Raw genomic sequence first — 21,284 nt, forward strand, 5'->3', positions numbered from 1 at the left:
TAAATAACCAACTAAAAAAAAAATAAATACTTTAGTATTTTCCCACCAAGTTAGACTCTCAAGTAAAAATATGCAGGTATCACACTAATCTTCAGAATCCCAGGGCAGGTGCTCAACTACACACTAGCGGGGCTATGCTCTGCTGTAAAACTTGTAATGAGCTTGAGCTACCTGCTTCAACTCAGCATTAAAAAGGTTCTCCCTTCCTCCCCTTATGCAGGGCCCAGGAGACAGATACGTTCAAAGCACACAGATGGGACTAGTCCTGGCACAAAAGACAGCCAGAAGCAAGACTTTCTGGCTCACTTAACTATTAATACAGTTAATTTAACAGTGGTCTGTGATATGAATACAGAAGACTGATTTTTAAATCTTCTTGATTTGGGAGTTATATCTTGAGTGTGACTCCCAGGGAAGTATCTAATACTCTGCTACAGTCAGTCTTCATCTTAATTCCCTCTCTGTTTAAATCTCAGTATGCTATTGTCCTACTCCAACAAACACTTTAAGCTTCTCTTTTTATGCTCGGTTTATGTCTCATGTGGGAATACAGCCCAGACAGGTTTTGTTCCAGGGAACAGGCACAGCTGAGACATGGGGGCCAGACACAGCCCAGGCAGGAGACACCAAGTGTGTACGTGCCTGTCTCACTGCACCACGTCAAGGAGACACATCAAACAGCCAGTAAAGATCAGGGGAAAGCCAAACTACCAGAAAAGAGGTTTACAGAGGATTGCAGACTGAGGTGAGTGAGGTCTGCCAGCAGGAGACAAAAGGACTGGGACACTCCTATTCACACTGCAGCCATCTTCCCCAAAACTCTTTCTCCTAGACAAGTGCTTTCATTCAGTCTCTCAGGAGGCTGGTGATGGCAACTAAAGTATTTGACAATACTTTAGCTGTTTGATTTAAACCACAAATCACTTTGAAGGAAACATTGTCTTTAAAAAGCTGTTGCCACTAAGCACACTCAGAAAAGGTCTAAGACCAGATCAGGAAAGGATGTAGAGCACAAGAAATAGCATGTTTCTGCAGCCTGGTGTCTATGAGAATGTTACAGATTCTGACCTCTGCTCCCAGGACTGTTTCTGTGCTTGCCATTAAATGATCATTAGGTTTGCTGCCGATGGGGAAAGAGTTAAGTGCTGAGTGAAAGCAGACACAGCTGGCAAGGACAGAAATAGGAAAAACAAAACGATGTGGAGCTCATGTGTGTGTGTGTATGCACGTGTTCATGTAGGGAGATGGTTACCTGCGTTGGGACTGATATGGAACTGTTGGAAACCCAAAGCAGGAAGGAGGGGCGTTGTATCTTTGAACAAGGCTCAGGAGGGAGAATTGGCTGTGTAACACAAATTGAATTAAAACACAAGTGTAGGGGGCTCCCATTAATGATGAGTTGTTAAGTGGCCAGCTAGTGAGGAAAACGGAGAAGTGGTAATGCAAAACTTTACAGACCTAGAGGTAAGTCCTGTTAAGTGGAACTTAATATTGCATATATCTCTTACTCAAAATGTGAACTGCAGACCAGATTAGATCAGGGAATGTTAGCCACATCCAGTGCAAAATATGTTTTGTTTTGTTTGGTTTCTTTTAAAACAGAAAGAAGGAGCATAAGTTCAGGGAGGTAAGTGAAAGTTCAGTGAGATTTCTCCACATTCATGAAACCTGAGTTCATAGTCAAGGTATTGAGTCACACACAGATGAGAATCTTGCCTGGTCAATTAGGGGAAAAAAAAAGAAAAAAAAAATGGAAAGAAGAACCCCAACCCCTGCCCCCTCTAAGTTCCTTGATGTTCAGTAGGTGTGGTTGGGTGAAGAAAAGGCAGACCAATACCAACAGCTGCATGGAATCTTTCCATGACTGGAAGGTGAATAATTAACTCTCTTATAACTGTAGACCCTCAGGGGGAAGTGAATCACCAGCCCAATTTAGAGTTATGTTATCTTGTAATGAACAATAAGAGGGAAATCTATGCATGTCCTAACAGTTCTAGTGAGACATCAGTGATCTGTGCCCCAAAAACCCCAGGAAGGGAGTTGATAAAAATGCATCTCTAAGAAAGTAACTGATTTTTTACAACCAACTCGTCAGTGCCTGAAGTTTGCAATTTTTTTTCCTAAGCGTATGACATTTTATGAATATGATACTGAGGCTTAGACAAGAGGGAAAAAATGTTGAAGTTCTACCTGGCAACATTGTGCCAGTACCTAAAATCAAATACAATCAGTGTGGGAATTAATTTATTTTTCTGCATCCAGTCATGTTCATATTGTCACCTTTGGAGGTTTTGGGATGAAGGGAGGGGTCAACAAAGGCAGATATGAAAAATAAGTCTTCTGTTAGGTGACTTGGAAACCTAGTAAAGGATATTTTTCTGAAGGGTTTGACGGTCCTCTGGGAAATCTCCAGCAGACTCCAGCAAATCCAGAAAGCTTAAGAGCTGGTCTAAACCTGACAAATCTTTGCCTATATTAACTGCACCCACATGAGACAGGCAGGATAAATCACTCTTCTTCATATATAGAGATGGAAGACTGAAGCTCTTGGCTCCTGTTCTTGCAGAAGGCAAAAAGGCAATGTCCTTGCTGCTTCTTCTGGCCTGCAGCCTCTTTTAGATTTTTAGTGCTCTGCAGATGATTCAGGTTCAAAAAGCAGCTGAAGAAAAAAAAATAAACGAAAGGAAAAAAAAAAAAAGAAAAAATGTATTTTTCTTTACAGAACTTTGCAAAAGGCAAGTGATTCCATGCCTTCTCCTCCTTCTGACAAAAATGTTGATAGAACTGATATAACTTTCCCATTTGTGGGGTTCAAGACTAGTTAGGTTCAGACCATGACAACTATAGAGGCATATCAGCCTTATATGTCCTATCAATGTATCACATGTTTATGTCCTCATGGAAGGAGAACATCTTGGGTTGTTTCATTTCCTCCACGTGGTTTAGAAGTAGCATTGACTGACTCCAGGGAGGCATGCCTTCTTCATTATAAAGAGGTTTTGAAACCGGTGATACATGTACTTCCATATGGAAATGAAAAAAAAACCACAAAACAAAAGAAACCCAAACAAACCAACAAACTAACAAAGAAAAATCCCAGCCCAAACCAAAAACTCAAAAATATTCTGAATTTAGTCCTCTTTAGTGGGTATTACTTTTGTTTACTGTATTTCTGACCAATTAACATCTATTAAAAAAATATATTTTCCCGCATATTTCACCATGAGGCCTCTAGGTTCAAGAGACTGCCATTAGGCATATTTTAGTTATTGTTTTGTTATTGTCATATCTTCAGGTCATTACAGCAGAAATCCTGTGATCAGTTGTAATATGTTTTTTCATGAAAATAAGAAAAGACAGTGCTTAGAAATGGAAACCAGGATGCTAGAGAGAAATAAAGAAAACACCAAAACTTTGTATTTTGGAAGAGTAACCAGAGTGCAGAGGACTTCCAGGATAAATATGCATCTTAGCAGATTTTAGAAGGGTAAAGAAAGGAAACAAGGAAGGAAACAGGGAAGGAAGGAAGGAAGGAAGGAAGGAAGGAAGGAAGGAAGGAAGGAAGGAAGGAAGGAAGGAAGGAAGGAAGGAAGGAAGGAAGGAAGGAAGGAAGGAAGGAAGGAAGGAAGGAAGGAAGGAAGGAAGGAAGGAAGGAAGGAAGGAAGGAAGGAAGGAAGGAAGGAAGGAAGGAAGGAAGGAAGGAAGGAAGGAAGGAAGGAAGGAAGGAAGGAAGGAAGGAAGGAAGGAAGGAAGGAAGGAAGGAAGGAAGGAAGGAAGGAAGGAAGGAAGGAAGGAAGGAAGGAAGGAAGGAAGGCCACAGAGAGACCAGCAAAGTCAAATTCACCATTGTAACAAAATGCAACCCCAAGCTGTGTATACAGATTTGTATGATTTGTTGTAAAGACCCAGTGCAAAGCAGCACGTCACAAGGCTCTACAACAGAGCTAGAAAACCATTTCAGCTTGTTCGTTCCAAAAATACCTCTAAATGAGATGGCCAAACAAGGTCTTTGTTTAGAATTGTCCTACTTACTTGCCCAAGCTGGAGCTTGACAGAGGAAGTCCAGCCATTCTGCTTGTAACATGCCCTTACTTCACTGATATTTCAGTGACTTGTTTTCTCCCTGCAGTTCAGACAGTATTTTTTTTAGCCTTGACAGAATGGCTAGACTAGGTAATCCACGCAAACAGCTGCTGCATGCAATGTGATCTTTTCTCCAAACCTTTTTAACAAAGACTTCTGAACTGTTCCTTAGTTTTGGATATGTTGGAAATATCCAGAAGCTAAAATCTCTCAATATGAATGTAATTGACATATCAACTGTCTGACCATACTGCTTTTAGCTTAAGAAGTGTCCCAAGGAGATTAGTAAGAGCTGCATGTTCACAAAACCACTCCCTAATCAGAAAACATTCATCAGGAAAATACTTCTGCTTCAAACCACTTTCACAGAGGATTTGTTTTGAATATCAGTCTTCCTGTCTGTAGTGAGAAGAAACATCCTCCTGATTTTTGTAGCTGACTTTTGCAAACTTTCAAACTTCATCAAAGATAACATAATCAAGATTTTTTTTATTGCATTATATTTTATCACTTGAATTTTTGGGGTCTTTATGATCACTTCTGTCTAATGGAACTCCTATATAAGCCCAAATAATATTAAAGTGAGTGTTGCAAATATTGAAGATGTAAAATAGCAGTACCATATCCAAGGAGATTTGGAAAAAGAACAGGAGCAAAAAAAATCAAGGGTTAGTCTTTAAAGAGGCAAATGAATTTAAGATAAAGCCCATTCAGATGAATGGAGGAATTTGGAAAACAGTAATTTTAGAGAAAAGCAGAGATGAGAGTGGACAGAAGGTGAGAAAAGCACTCAGAACATGACATAACATCCAAAAGGGTGTTGCAGCTGTGAACTGCGCAGGTAAGGGTTACATCCTCAGTGGGCAGGATGGCAAAAGTTCTTTTCACAATATAACCCTATATTTTAGGAACTTATATCGTGAAAAAAAATCAGTGTGTGGGAGAGGATTGAGGGAACAATAAAATGAAAGTAGGGGAGAACAGAATTTATTTTAATATATGATTAAATAATAAATCTGTGATAACTAGGAAAAAATAACCACATGGATAAATATTTAAAAGGTGTATGATAGGAAAGCAATTGTTTTAGGATAACAAAAATACTAAGAAAATGAAAGGAGGATGAATGTGAGAATGAGGTGTATCAGGCTGTGAAATGGTCCTCTGTGAGATGAGAGAAAAAATATTCTCCTAGTGAGAACAACTTTAAACAAGATTGGATATTATCCTAGTGACCAAAGGGGCATCTGGGAATATCAACTATTTTTGAGATTTTGTAGGCAAGGATCCAAATAAAATAATTTTATGAAGGCCTTATTTTTTGCTGAGCCACACACCCTTTCTTTTTCTGAGTAGGATCTGTTGGCTAGTGGAGTCTCAAAGCTCTGCTATTGCTGGCCTCTCTGTGAGTTTTTTAGGAAGAAGGTAAATGGATGAATGCTTTCCCTGGAGTCTTTGCCTGCCCGGCTTACCTAAATAAAAGTAACAAGGACAGCTGTTGCATGGCAATAACATTACTCTGCACTATGTATTTCTACATCCTGTGAACTTCCAGGTAGTCTGCCTACTGCGAGTACAAGACTCCAAGGAAAGTGGAGAATCAGAACCACCTAGGTATTGCCAGTAAACTAAACCTTTAGGCATTTCTTTGCTTTGATCCAGAGAAATGCATGTGCTGTGCTGTTTGTACCCTCAGAACAAATGGCAGTCTTGGGAACTAGCATGGATATTTAGAGATGGTATTTAAATAACATTGTTTGGGAAATTCCCACTGCTTAAGAAAAGACCAACTAAAACAAGAGTTTTCCTTCCCAGAAGGCTGAGACAGGTATAATAAGGATTATCAGGCATAATTGATATAATTTCTGTGTCCTAGAGGATCAAATGACTCATCTTCATAGTCACGTCCTCCCTGTTCTTACTACTGATGAGAGTGAAAATGTTGCTGTGAAGTGTAAAGAGGCAATATAAACACACTCTGTGATACAAGCAACTGATTGAAAACAAATAACTTAATTAGAACAAGTCCATAGTAATTCCTTACTTTTATACAGTGTATTTCCTCTGCCGATCTAAAAGTGCTGTACAGATGGAAAAACTCAGGAGGTAAAATGACTTGTTTGAGGTCATTCAGGTAGACAATGGCAGAACTGGGAATAAACTATGCCACAGTGCCTCACTTTGCATTATAAATACCCCTCCTGTGCAGTCCTGGAAAGGATCATGGCAGTGAGCCTTTGGAGAGGGAGCATGTATAGCTGGAGCTGAAATAAGCCTGAGTCTGATCATAAGACCACTGCGAATTAGAAAGGCCAAATTCCACCCTAATGTGCAATCTCTCCTAAAATCAACTGGAGCTTTATATTTAAGTATTTCCAAGGTTTTCTTTCCCATGTACCAGCAAAATTACATCACTCTTGAACAATCTCTGAGGATGATTCATTACTACTTTTTCCTATTAGGCCTTAGAATCACTATAGATTTTATAGGTTTTATTTTTATCATTTTTTTAAAAATTGACATAAATACCGGTTCTAATTTTTTTAATCATAGAAAATTATTATTTACTACCTAAATGACATTATAACAGGATGCCTCAGGCCTAGAAAATATAAAAAACAGCAAAAAAAGGTTCCAGTCTCACTACGTATATAATTTTTTAAGTACAGGAAAAAATCTGCAGGCGTTCTACATCCCTAGTTTACAATAAGAGAAGTTGGCAGATAATATCCACAAACATTCCATATGATAAAAAAAATAAAGGGCAGAACGTGACAGGAATCAAAACAAAATATATAATAAATTCCAAAATTACAAATCCCATTATGTCTGAAATTTGGAAAGTAGAATACTTCCTAAAAATTCCTGGAAGGGAGGAAAAGGCACTGGTCCTGAAGCCACAAGTCTAGAGTTCCTTGCTGGCTCAGCTGCAGGCTTCCTCTGTAATCTTGGGCATATTGCTTTACTTCTGTTTCCTCTCCCACATTGTGGGTGTGCCTACATTGCAGTCAAATTGGGACATTTAAGCTCGACAGCCCAACTGAAGTGACTTTAACCATGTCTTACATGTACTCTTAGCATTGTAATTGTAATGTGGAGTTGGGCACAGACTTAATTCTTAAGTGTTTCTAAAGAAATTTGGAGAATAGAATCTGAAAACTATCAGACCAATCTCATTCATATCTATATTTCCCATTATTCTTTATTTTCTAAAAGAATACTAGGAAAAAATGCTGATTAACAGTAGGAGCTCTGAGCCAGGAAAAAAAAATTAAAACAACAAAAAACAAAACAAACAAATAAACAAAAAAAAAACAAAAAAAAAAGGGAAAAAAGATGGTTGATGTTTTCAGAGTCATTCAAGGGATTTAGCCACATGCTTCACATTAATGTAAGAGTGCTGCTCTGGGATACAGATCTTAGGAATGAGAATCTGTTCCTGAACTCCATCCAAATAGTATTGTAACCAGGGTATGAAATGAGATGAGTTAGTCTTCCACAGGGGTAAGACCAGCTGAGAAAAAGTGTGTTTCAAAACCATGAAGACATTTTAAAAGAAAGTTGCTTATTATTATCTGAAAGTCTGGCCAACTGGTAAATATAGTTGTTTTAACCTGTTGTTATATACATTTTCAGAAAACACTTGTGTATTGTGCAAAAAAAAAACCAACTTTTTTTTTTTTTTTTTAATATGAAAGAATAGCAGAAATATAACTTAAACTTGTACATCAGTGTTGAAATCAATAACACAATCTGATATGACACTTCTCTCCACCCAGGTAAATGACTCATGTACTCTTAGAAACAGCTTGATAGTTAAAATTAAAATAATGGCTATTATATGGAAATGACAGCAGTAAAGTACAAACACATGTAAGAGAGTTGTTTTAGAAAGCATAGTGAGGGACAGGGTAAGAAGAAAAACTTTATTAATGTCAGAAAGATATGGTGAAATATTTAGTGCACACATGTCTGGAACAATAGCTGGGATGAGGAGCCAGATGCTCAGCTAGTGAATGTTGATGCATCTCTGTTTAAATCGGTGGAATTATGCTGATTTACACCATCTACAGATTTTGCAGCTGGTTTTGACATGCGTACAAACTTTGAAAGTTAAGGAGACCTACCTGCCCTCTACTCTCTGGAAACAAGGCTGGAAGTCTGGTGGGATAAGGACTCTCAAGGAGACCTCTTGCATTTCTGTGGGCTAGAAACATGGTGAAGACAAGTATTATTGTGGTTAGGACAGTATTTCTGCATTTTCCTAGCCTGGTGGGAAATCAAAATGCACACTAAAAGCAAATAATTAACCTAACTTTGTAAGCCTTCAAGAAACATTTATTCTTGTATGATTCAAGCTGTATTTTATGTGAATCAGTGTTCCCCTCCCTACTTAAATGTAGACATGTTATTTTTGTGGTCTGGAAACTAAGATCAGGTTTCACCCATAATGATTTTAGCTGCCACACAGCTCATCAAAATTGCAATTATGAATACCAGTGTTTTTCTTTTTCTGGAATGTAGACTGCATCATGCAAGATCCTGCCAAAAGATGCAAAATTAGCTCTGTGATGGATATACTTGTGGAACCTCCAGGGAAGCACAATTAGGGAATGTAGAGGGAGGGAGTTGTCATTATATAAATGACCAAAAGTCTAAATCATCTTTATATCCATCTCTCCTGCACTGGGAGCTTTTGATTCAAGTGGGAATAGCTTTATACCAAAAGAGGGTGGGTTTAGAATAGATACTGGGGAAAAAATTATTTACTGTGTGAGTGATGAGACACTGGAACAGGTTGCCCAGAGAAACTGTGGAAGTGTTCAAGGCCCAGTTGGAGGGGCCTTTGAGCAACCTGTGCTAATGAAAGGGGGCTTGAACTAGGTAATCTTTAAGGTCCCTTCCAACCCAAACCATTCTATGATTCTATACCCAGTTATTTTCATTGGTGTAATGGGCACAGTGGCAAAAAAAAAAAAAAAAAAAAAAAAAAAGCCAGAATTTGCTTCATTCTTTTTCATTCTTTCTTAGACAATATGTTGCTTATGTGCTGCTACTGAGCTTCTGCTCTGAGTGGATCAGGCTTTGGTTAGGACAGCTATCCAAATTCACTTGGAGGTTGTCTGTCAACAAGAACCAGTTGTAATGTTTCTCTCCTGTTTACATTCTACTTGTGCTGGCTTGTATTAGAGTTAAATCTCCACTGGATCTATGACAGGTGTAGCAAACATATTGTAAATAATACCACACTCCTTAGCACTCTCACTACAGATGGAGAAAAGATAGGAGAACCATAAGTGGGTCAGACAGACATACCTGGAAGTACAGTGCTATCGATCCTGCCTCCAGCTTAGGGCTGGTCCAGGGACAATTCAGTTCCTCATTCCATTCCATGTGGAAATCAAATATACATTTCCCATCTGTTCTCTTTGAAGTAGTATCTTTACTTTGACAGTGCTTTGAACAGTCTGCCATTCTGCATGAAAAATTCCTTAGTGTGCTCTGTTTAATCATGCTCAGAGATTTTTGGGAAATAACTCTGATTAGTTCCAATATCATTAGGAATGATAGGGCTATGCTTCTACATGTAGACTATATAACTTTTCCAGATGCACTGACTTCATAAAATGAGCAACTACAACACCAACAGGGAAGGAAAAAGAATGGGAAAGAATGTTTATGAAGATTTTAACCTCTAGAAAAATAAAGATGTCTGTGAGTCCTCAACTCACCTGCTCAGTTTTCAAGTCAGATGGGAGACAGACCTACAGGATGCTTCACAGCTTTCCTGGTTCAAGAAAATTTTAGCACAATATGAAAGACTATGAGGATTTTTATTTACTCATACTATTGCTAATGGAAATTAGAGTCATTGAACACAGTTTGTTGCATTTTAGGAAGAACAAGTCTGAACTGCAATTTGTCTAAAGACTTATGATTCTCACTAAAAGTATTTGTGTAATGCCTGGCTAGCCAAGTATTTTCAGATGTTAATCATATTCAGCAGCTCTATTAATGCAACCAGCAGGTAAAATAGCGCAGATTGAAGGGTTCAAATATATAATCTCAGTGAACCAGAGAAATTCAGTGAAAAGTTTTTTCTTCCAAATCAAGGTAATTATAAGAAAATGTGAATATTTTATGTGTCTGCCTTCTTTCCCTTCACAAACTATAGTTTAAAACTTAGGAGCTCTAAGTGATCATTCTGAAAGAGGTTTGATAGTCTGCTACATAAACTTGTGTTTGAGAAAATAAACACATCTGGAAGACAGTTTGGAAGGAGGGTTTGGGGAACTTTAAACCAGTCAGTCTGGCCTCAGTGCAGGGAAAAGTTATGGAGCAGATCATCATGAATGCCATCACATGGCATGTCAGGACAACCAGGGGATCAGGCCTAGCCATTATGAGCGTAGGAAAGGCAGCTCCTACCTAACCAACCTGATCTCCTCCTGTGACAAGCTGCATCACTTATGGAATGGGATGGAATGTGAAAAAGTGGATGAGGGAAAGGCTGTGAATGTTGTCCATCTGTACTTCAGTAAAGCCTTTGACATCATTTCCCACACCATTTTCTGGGAGAAACTAGCTTCTCATAGCCTGGACAGGTGCACTGTTCACAGGGTAAAAAAGGGCCCAGGGAAAGAATGGCTGGGCCCAGGGAGTGGTGATGAGTGGAGTTATATCCAGTTGGTGACCATTCACCAGTGGGGCTCTTTGGGGCTGAATATTTAGTTCTGTCTAATATATTTATTGATGAACTTGAGGAGAAGATTGAGTGCACCCTCAGTCAGTTCATAGATGAAACCAAACTGTATGGGAGTGTTGATCTGCTGGAGGGCAGGAAGGCTCTGCAGAGGGATCTGGCCAGGCTGGATCATGGCCAAAGCCAATGTTGTGAGGTGCAACAAGGCCAAGTGCCAGGTCCTGCCCTTGGGTCACAACAACCCCAGGCAGTGCCACAAGCTGGGACACAGTGGCTGGGAAGGACCTGGGGGTGCTGGTGCCAGCAGCTGAACATGAGCCAGGGTGTGCCCAGGTGGCCAAGGAGGCCAATGGCATCCTGGCCTGCATCACAATAGTGTGGCCAGCAGGAGCAGGGCAGGGATTGTCCCCCTGTCCTGGGCACTGCTGAGGCCACACCTCGAGTGCTGTGTCAAGTTCTGGGCCCTCAGTGCAAGAAAGACACTGAGGGGCTGGAGTGAGTCCAGAGAAGGGCAACAGAGCTGGGGCAGGGTCTGGAGCACCAGTCCTGAGAGGAGCAGCTGAGGGAGCTGGGGGTGTTTATCCTGGAGAAAAGGGGGCTCAGGGTGACCTCACCACTGCCACAACTACCTGGAAGGAAAGTGTGGCCAGGTGGGGGTCAGCCTCTTCTCCCAAGTAACAAGAGATAGGACAAGAGGAAATGGCCTCACTTGCACCAGGGGATGTGTAGATTGGATATAAGGAAAAATTTCTTCATAGAAAGACATTGGACCAGGTTTACCAGGAAGTGGTAAAATCACCATCCCAGCTAATGTCCAAAAACTTGTGGCTTAGGTGCTAAAAGCCATGATTTACTGGTGAACTTGGCAGTGCTGAATTAATGGTTGGAGTTGATAATCTTGAAGATCTTTCCCAGTCTTAATGATTCTATGATTCCAAGTAAGTGTGGTAAGGTTAAAATAGCCTGATTGATAAGCCTTAGCATACAGCTATAATCAGAGAATCACTGTTCCTTCTAAAGTTGCTCTACAGCCTACTCTTTGCTCCTCTCTATTTGGACATCTACCCATAACCTGAAGTGAAACATAAAATTCCTATCATTAAAAGTTACAGCCCATGCAAATATTGGAGCAATAATAGAAGACAGAAAAGAGAAAAATCACAGATGTAAGTAAATTCTGAGTTATTTGGTATTTCATGGGCTAGAAAGCTGTACGTGTACAAATACAAAATCAAGCATCTGTGGGAAGAACATAGGCCATATTTCAAGAGGATGAAGGCTCAGTTTGATAAGCAACAACTTAGAAAATATACTCTGTGGTCTTGGAAGAAAATCAGCTGTTGGGATAGACACCAGCATCCAAGCTATCTGCCCAGACAGGTTGCATACCTTTTGAGAATGACAGAAAAAAACCAACCCTACTACATCTGCCTTACCTGCCAAATGTCTGGGACAAGCATGCATGTGCACAACAAGTAGGCTGAGACAAGCACACATGAGAATTTGGAGTGCTGGGCGACTGTGCATGCAGCAGAGCTGGGAGACACTCACACATGGCAGCATTCAGCTTCTATGTCTCCCTGGATAAATCTGACCAGGTATGCCAGGTATCACATGGTATGTCTTGTGCCAAAGGGCTACATGGCTTCTGGGCTGCCCAGAGAGGTGGCACTGGGGGCCATGCTGCCCTCCTGCCAGCACAGCTTGCCCAGCCTGCAATTAGCTCTGAAGTTGCCCCAGAGAACGTACTGAAGGGCCACAAACTGAATTACCCCCCAAGGCTGAAAACACCTCATAAACCATGGGCTGAGCTTCCGCACCACACCAAACAATAGTAAATTAACTGTTGTACTTCTTACTGAAGATCTTCACAAGGAAATCCCCAAAGGAATCTACACAAGGAAATTGTTTTATTTCTTCTGAAAAGAGTCTGTCCAGTTTTTGGAATAGGATTAATACCACCCAAATCTAGTCTTCCACATAGAATTGCTCTCCAGGGGTTTCCTTATAATAATGAGTGAGAAATGGGCTTTTTTTATAGTGTGATTCATTTAGGGCAGACTTCTGAAATCTGAAAAATTAATTCTGTCCTCAAAGCAACTGTCTCTCATCAGTAGCATATAGGGCTCTTGAGTGAGTAGTTCACCTTTGGTCAGTTTCCCCCCACCCACTCTTGTCTTTTCCAGTGTACATAATTGTGAAAGTAGTTGGATACTTCACATAAGATGGCAGAAAGAGCCTTGAGAATGAATAGGTAATTTGGAAATTTACATTGAGGAAGTGTAGGAACCTTGCTTAACTGTTCAGCTTAATGAGAAGAAAATTAAAAATCAATCTAATCATATCCCTAACATACCACCAACCATTAGATTCCTAGTTAAATAGATACTAGTCTAAAAGGCTGCATTAGGAGACAGAAAAAACTCGGAAGAGAAGTAAGCAACACATTAAAATGGCAACAGTTTTGCAAAGTTAATCAAACACTAAGGTCACATCTTTCCACATCCCATAAAACAAGGATGACAATATAAAAAGACACCAATTGAATTAGAACCAAGTGCTGGGCAGGAAAAAATGATGCTGGTATCTACTTCCACCTGGGAAATTCTAAGTCAAATCTCAATGACCTCAACTCACAGTTTTTAGAAGTTTACCAACTGGACCTATTTTCTAATACTGAAAGAGCATTAGAATTTGTGAAAGAGAAATTTTACTGTCCTGGAAAGAAAAGCTTTGTCTAAAAGTGTGAGCTTAAGCCAGTGAGCCAGAAAGACTTTGTGTCTAATCCAGTCTTGTCCCTAGTTCCTTCTGTTGCCTTGGGCAAGTCACTTTAAACCTAAACTAAGAATAGTAAAAATTTAAGAGCTATAGTAAGGCAAAGTATTTTTATTTCAAAAAATAAAAATTTTAATATGTCAAAAATCATCAATAGAAGCAGTAAGGAGAAGTCCAGCCTTGCAAGACTCATAAGAATTTTGGAGTCTCAAGCAGTATTGAAGCCAGGATGAATGAACTGGACAAGTGGGGCTTGAATCAATCTGAGCAAGATGGGACTTAAACTCATGAAGTTTTACTCACCTGATACAAGATCATTTAGATATTTGCTCAGCAGAGTACATAGTGAAGTTTAGCGTAATGCGGGAAAAATTCTACAGCATGTGGTTGTCGTTCCAATTTGATGAAACATAAAAATTATAAACCTACCATGGGTACATCAACAAACAGGAACAAAGACTGACTCTTGAAAGCTTTAATATCCTCCCACCAGGAAAGAATTGAAAGGAGTCAAGCTAGATTAAACATAATCTAAATTCTGCTTCTGACTACATGCATGCAAATCTTAAATAGCATAACTTAAAGACTTATTTTGGACTTAAATTGTTGTCTCTGTAAGCCTGAATTTTGGCAAGCTTTTATTTCAGCTGGGAAGAAGAAAACATGTTTATAAAATCTGAGCAGCCTACAGTTTATCTGCCTTTAAAAAGACACACTGCAAGCAAGCCAGTAATAGACTTCCAGCTGTAGTGAGATGCTGGAGTGTGCTGGATAACATATTACAGCATACAGTCTGCTGGCTGCAGAATAGTTTATTATCTTCTAAGCATGTATCAGTGCCAACTCAAATGCATCTGGGCAAGTTGGTAATACACATAGATTGTCCTAAGCTTTATAAAACAACATAAACTTTTCTCAGAAAAACAACTAGCAGAAGCAGTTAGGTCAGTGGTATGGAACTACGAGGCTGCATGTTTTCATGGCCTGCTTTAAGCATCTTGTCAGATTGTGGGCAAAACCCGGAGATTCACTTTCATCTCATCCAACTCATAGCAATTAGAGTCCTCCTGTATGTTGATAAAAATCAGGTGCATCTCAGACACCTTCTGGCAAGACCTGACATTCCCTCGTGAGTACAGGCATTCCTCACAAGGGCTGAATGTCCGACTTAGGTGCTGTAAAGAGCATAAAAGCAGAGCAAATCCTCCCGGGGCTGCTGGCTGATTTGATTGCTCAGCTGTACAATGGAAATAATAGGATCTGACAGGGGAAATGTGAAGATAACAACAGAGACTGTGAGACACTCAAATGTTATGATAATAGATGTTGTACATGACCTTAAAGTAGATAAATATGAAATGAATTATTCACATATCTTTCATTAGTCCATGACAGAACCATTCTGATTCCAACACAGCTGCAATGACCTACACTGTTTTCAGCTGTTCCTTCTCCTTTATTTTTTTTAATATATCTTGCTTGCATTTAACATGTTTTCAGGGCTAACTTTTTGCTAAATATGTATTATTCAAGAGTAATAAATAAAAACTGTAATAACCTTTTACTTCTAAAAAACCCCAGGAAATGTTCAGTTCTCCCTCTCCCCACTTTAAAACCTCCACCCTAGGAGTATAGGCAGCACATGTGAAGAATGTCTGGATAATGAGCAATTCTGAGCCACGAATAATACTTCCAGATTTGCAATTTTGGCAGCTGAGAGTAGGATTCCCTGTTTGTACTGCGTCCAGTGCTTTCCTGCAGCTCTTCCCCCTCAGAGGCCCTGATTCTGTAGACATATTTAGCAAGAAGGTCCTCTCATTTACACAAAGTTTTGCCATTATCTGAGGATCATTCCCAGGAAGCCAGGCAACCTGGTCCTCACTTCAGGATGAGACGCTTTTGCCTTCTTCTTCAATATTTTAGTTTTTAAAATACAAACAGATGCCTAAACACCTAATTTCTCTGGAAACCAATGAGGAACAAGTACTCAGGTGTGCAGCATGTGGGAGCCCATACAGGTTAAAAATTAACCTTTTCTATCCCTGAGATGGGATTCCTTGTACCTTTCCCACTGAGCTGTCTCTGTCTCCTACACGCTGTGGAGTGCCAGCTGATATTGAGTGGTTTGCAGTGGCCTGTGTAGCAGTCAAGGCAGCCATGGGCACTTACGGGGATTTGGTGACTGCCTTTCTATCAACATATTCGCATAAGCTTCTGCAGATTTTGGAAGATAAATATAGATTGTTGTTGCTTTTTAATAAATAAATTGGCAATCTAAGCCTAAGTATGACCATACTACAAAGTCATCCATAGCATTTGCTGAGAGAATGAGAATACACCTTTTTCAGTCATGCTTTTATGATTCACATAGCTAGTTGTGCTGTTGTTCACAGTTTCAGTGAAGAGGTCACACCAGAGGCTTATGGAGGGCATAGATTTAATGAAGTAACCCCTAAATTTGGCTCCTTCAAGTCTCTGGTAAGGAAAATATGGAAGGATTTGCATCCTACAGTTTGAGTGTGTCAATAGACAGAAAATATATTTCTTTATTAAGAGTCCAGAGCTGCAGACATAAGACTTTTAATAGTCAGTCAGCTAAAGACTTCAAATATGCAAATATTGATATTGGTTTGGGTGAGTTTACTGAGGGAAAGACAGATTCACAGTGTATTTTGTCTTTGCTAAAGGAAAATTCACAATTCTACAGATGTGGGCGATTCTTGCTTCAGGAGAAGTTAACACAGCAACCACAGAATGGATAAGATTGAAAAGGACCATAGTGAGTCACATTGTCCAACCTTCCCGCTCAAGCAGGGCCATCCCACTGCACATGGCACAGGACTGCAGCTGGATGGTTCTTGAGGGTCTCTAGTGAGGGAGACTCCACAATTTTTCTGGGCAGTCTCTTCCAGTGTTTAGTCATTCACACTGTAAACCATGTTTAGGTGGAATGTCCTATGCATCTGTTTCTGCACATTGTCTCTTGTCCTAGTGGTTGTCCCCCCCAAAAAAGGCCTGGCTCCATTATCCATTATCCACTTTCCCTTCATATACTGACAGACCTTGATGAGGTCCCTGTTCAGCCTCTTCTTCTTGAGGCTGAACAGGCACATCTCTCTCAGCCTTTCCTCACGAGCGCAATGCTCCAGTCCCTTGATCATCTCTGTTGCTCTTGTCTGGACTCACTCCAGGAACTCCATGTCTCTGTTGTGCTGAGGAGCCCAGAACTGGACAGAGTATTCCAGACTGCAGCCTCACAAGGGCTAAGCAGATGGCAGGATCAGCTCTCTTGACCTGTACTCCAGAATTCTGTTTGCCTGCTTGGCCACAGTGGCACACTGCTGGCTAATGAAGAGCTTGTTGTCCACCAGTATCCCTAGGTCCTTCTCTCCAGAGCTGCTTCCCATCAGGCCAGCCCCTGGGCTGTACTGGTGCAGGGGATTACTCCTCCTCGGGTGCAGGACCCTATGTTTGCCCTTGCTGAATTTCAGATTGTTCTTCTCAGCCCAACTCTCCAATCTATCAGGGTCCTTCCAAAGAGTTGCACAGGACTGTGTGGCTTTGGCCAGCCCTCCCAGTTTTTGTATCATTATCAAACCTGCTGGGGAGGCACCTGCCCCTTCCTCCAAGCTATGGATGAACAAGTTAAACAATTCTGGGCCCAGTATTAAACTTCATGTGGCACCATTAATGCCAGGCCTAAACTAGAGTCTGTATGTCTGATTACAGTCCTCTGGGATCTGTCATAGAGGCAGTTCTCAGTCCACTGCACTATCCTCTCACCCAGTCCACACCTCCTGAGTTTTCCTGTGAGAATGCAAGAGGCAGTGTCAAAAGCCTTTCTGAAATCAAAGTCGACAACATCCACTGCTCTCCTGGCATCCATCCAAGTAGTTGTTTCATTGTAGAAGGGGATAAGGTCAGTCAAACATGACATAAATTTTGTAAATCCATGCTGACTACTGATCAGCTTTTTGTCTTCCACATAGATAGAAATGGCCTCCAGAATTAGGTGCTCATCACCTCTCCAGGGGTTGAGGCGAGGCTGAATGGCTGGGTGTTCCTTGGGTCCTCCTTCTTGACCTTTTTGAAGACCCAGGGATGTTTGCTTTTCTTCCAGTCCTCAAGAGCATCTCCTGATTGCCACACCCTCTGGAAGATGATCATGAGTGGCCCTGCTGTGATGTCCACCAGCTCTCTCAGCACTCATGGATGTACGTGGTTAGCACCGATGGACTTAGGTCAAGTTTTCCCATGGTTCTTTAATCCCATCCTCCTGGACCAGGGACAGCCTTCACTCCAATATTCCTTTTCCTTGGACTCAGGGGTCACAGATCCCTCTCTAGTCCCTGACCAGTGCTGGTCTTGTCAGTAGTGATTGATGCAAAGAAGGTATTCAGTAACTCTGCCTTCTCTTCATCCTCTGTTACAATGGTCTTTCCTCCATTTAGTAATGAGCCCACATTATCTTTTGGTTTTCCTTTTTTATTTATATACTTGAAGAAGTTCTTCTTGTTGTCCTTGACAGCCTTGGACAGATTTATTCCAAAGGGCTTTGGCCTTCCTTGTCTCATTTCTACTTACTCTGACATGATCTCCTATATTCATTGAATGGCCTGATCCTGCTTCCATCTCCTTTGTATTTCTTGCTTATACTTGAGTAATGACTGGAGTTTTCTATTCATCCATGGAAGTTTCCTGCCTCTTTGGCCCAACTTCTTTCTCATTGGAATGCATTGTTCTTGAGCCTGGAGGAAGTAATCCTTGAACATCATAGAATCACAGAATCTTCTGAGTTGGAAGGGACCCACGAGGATCATCGAGTCCAGCTCTTAAGTGAATGGCCCATATGGGATTGAACTGACAACCCTGGCATTATTAACACCATGCTCTAGTCAACTGAGCTAATCTCAGTGGCAATTTGCCACTTTTGAGCTCTTCTGCCCTGCAGGAGCCTGTTTCCATGGGATTGTTCCAAGATCCCTAAAGAGGTAAAATGTAACTCTCCTGAAGCCCACAGTTAATGATCTTACTTGCTGCCCTGCTCCCTCCTCACCCAATACTGAACTCCACAATCTCATGGTCTCTACAGCCAAGGCTTCACATCTCCAAAAAGGCCTTCCCTGTTTGTTAGCATAAAGTCAAAGAGCACACCATTCCATGTGAGACTCCACTGCTTGTGACAGCAAGTTGTTATCAGTGCTTCCCATTTGTGTTTCACTGTGTTACTACTCCAGCAGATGTCACGGAACTGCAAAATATTCTGAGTTGGAACGGACGCACAGACATCATCAGGATGATGTCAGGATAGTAAAAGTCCCTCACAAAAACCAGGGTCTATGATTTATAAATCCTTCTATGATTTATAGGCTCCTTCTAGTTGCCTGTAGAAGGCCTCATCTACTACCTTCCCTTGAGCAGGTAGCCTGCAGCAAACACCCACAACAGTGGGTGTTTATAAGTCTGCCCTTTTGTCTTAACCCATACGTTCTTGATGCACTCATCATCCACCCCAAGCCATTCCAAGTGTTGCTTCACATAAAGGGTAACTCCACTGCCACACCTTCTGGTCTGTCTCTCCTAAAAAGGGCGTAGCCATTTCTGACAGCATTCCAGTCATGTGAGCTATCCCACCACATCTCCGCAACTGCAATGAGATCAAAATTCCATGACTGCACATAGATCTCTAGTTCATCTTGTCTGTTCCTTACACTCTGTATGTTGTACAAGTACTTTACAGAGATATTTGATTGTGCCAGTATCTCAGTAGGGATCTAAAGAGATGTTCTATAGTCTTGTCTTGTGGTTATACCTTTGTCTGCTTGTGCTTGCTTGAGGTATTCCATCATAAGTTTCCTTTTGCTACTAGAGTGGTCATAATATTCCTCCCCTTCCCACACATTTTCTCTGTCCCCCTTAAAATCCAGTTTAAAGCTCTCTCAAAAAGCCTAATAACTTCTGAGCTAAGATCTTTTTTCCCTTTGAGACAGGTGGATCCTGTTATGTGCTACTCATTGATGCTAAGAACTCATGTGATAATTACCCTCTTGTCTAGTTGTCTGACAAAACCAGTTCACCCATTCCCATTCGTGCGGCAGTGTGGGATGTTCTTACGTGCCACCTCAATTCCCATGTAGGCAAAAGATGTCTAATGTCCTCAGTCTCTCCATTCAAAATGCTTTATTTCAACAAGAAGAAACTACAAAAAATCACATAAGTAATCTAAGGAAAAACTGCAGGAAAGCAATGACTGTTATTCTGGTTTCAATTTCACTCAAGACCAGGGAAAAAGCTTATACAAGTTGTGAAAAAAGGACCTTTCACTACTAGTTTTAATAGCATAATTGTGTCCCTCTCTTTAAATAAAATGGTTCATGGCTTCTAAGTACTGTAAGATCAGGCAAAATAATTACAAACACACTTCGTAAATGTTTTAGTTATTTACTCTTTTCTTCAGACTGAGAACTAAAAGGTCAATGTAAAGGCAAACAGTAGACGAACCAGTCAATTTGTGTCATACAGCAGCCTGTTAAAGAAAGTAGCCAGGGTAAAGGGGTTCTGCCTTCAGTCCTCACTCGCTGGATACAGGCATTCAAAATATGCAGCACCTATCTATGTCAGTGAGTGATGCATCATGCAGGGCAAATACAAAGGAATATTTTGCCCTAATTAAGAATTTTACAGATCCAAATCTGGAGGCTGGATGATGCATCTGGTTGTTCTCCATAAAGAATTTTGTGTTCCAGGGCAGATCAAAGGCAGCAGACAGTATGACAACACATTGCGTGCTGTACAGCACAGGGAAGGGCTGTCACCATCAGACATCTTGTGGTGTTGTGCCCATCATCCAGTCACCACCTCACCTTCAAGAGAGGGGCTGGAAAAACATGCCGTTTGAAGCATATGCACTGTGCTTTTTAAGTTCAATAGCTCATTAAGTGTCACTGCTGAAATCAGCTGAGGGATTTCCACCTCTGCTTTACTCATTCAGAAAATCAAGCAGTAAATAATGAATTAAATAATTTGGAAAATTATCTTAACCAATGCTAAACTAAAAAGCAGATTTTTGTAAGGCACAATTAAACATTTCCCATTTGTGACTCAGTCATAATGATGTAATGTGTCATACTGAAATACCACAAAAGCAGTGTTTGCTTCCTGTTCTATTAATGTTCTTAGAACTGGGTGGGATTCAGTGATATGTGCCTGGCTTAGGAATTGCCTACATCTTCGTCATTCAGTTCCAGGAGGGATGATCCTGTCCTTCTAGAAAAACTACCCACATTTCCATAAAATCAGTCAGAAAAAGCTGGGGCCTTAAATAAATATTAAAAAGAAGAAAAAAATCTGGCAAGTGTTGATATGCTTATCCTTTCTGCGTGCATCAGCAGCTACCCATGCATAATGATTGGCCAGGAATTTTAGAGTTTTATAGTGTGTGGCACCAATCACACTGAGGGTGTGTTCATTAATACAGGTTCACCTGGATAATGAAGGGGGTTTACAGGATATTTATTTTTCTTTTAGTCCAGTGTAACAGTGGGAGATTCAGGGCAAAATGCTGTAGTTCAGGGGCAACCATTCATCAACTAGTAATTTTGTTTACTGCACTGGAAACTCTGAAGGCCCATACAGAATTATGAGACTTTTTAGTTTGCTTTAGGAGCACATTGATGCTTTCCACAATACCTTTTGCTTGTGGATAATATGGAGTGTGGAAGGG

The sequence above is a fragment of the Catharus ustulatus genome, chromosome Z (assembly GCF_009819885.2).
Source record: "Catharus ustulatus isolate bCatUst1 chromosome Z, bCatUst1.pri.v2, whole genome shotgun sequence".
Taxonomy (NCBI): domain Eukaryota; kingdom Metazoa; phylum Chordata; class Aves; order Passeriformes; family Turdidae; genus Catharus; species Catharus ustulatus.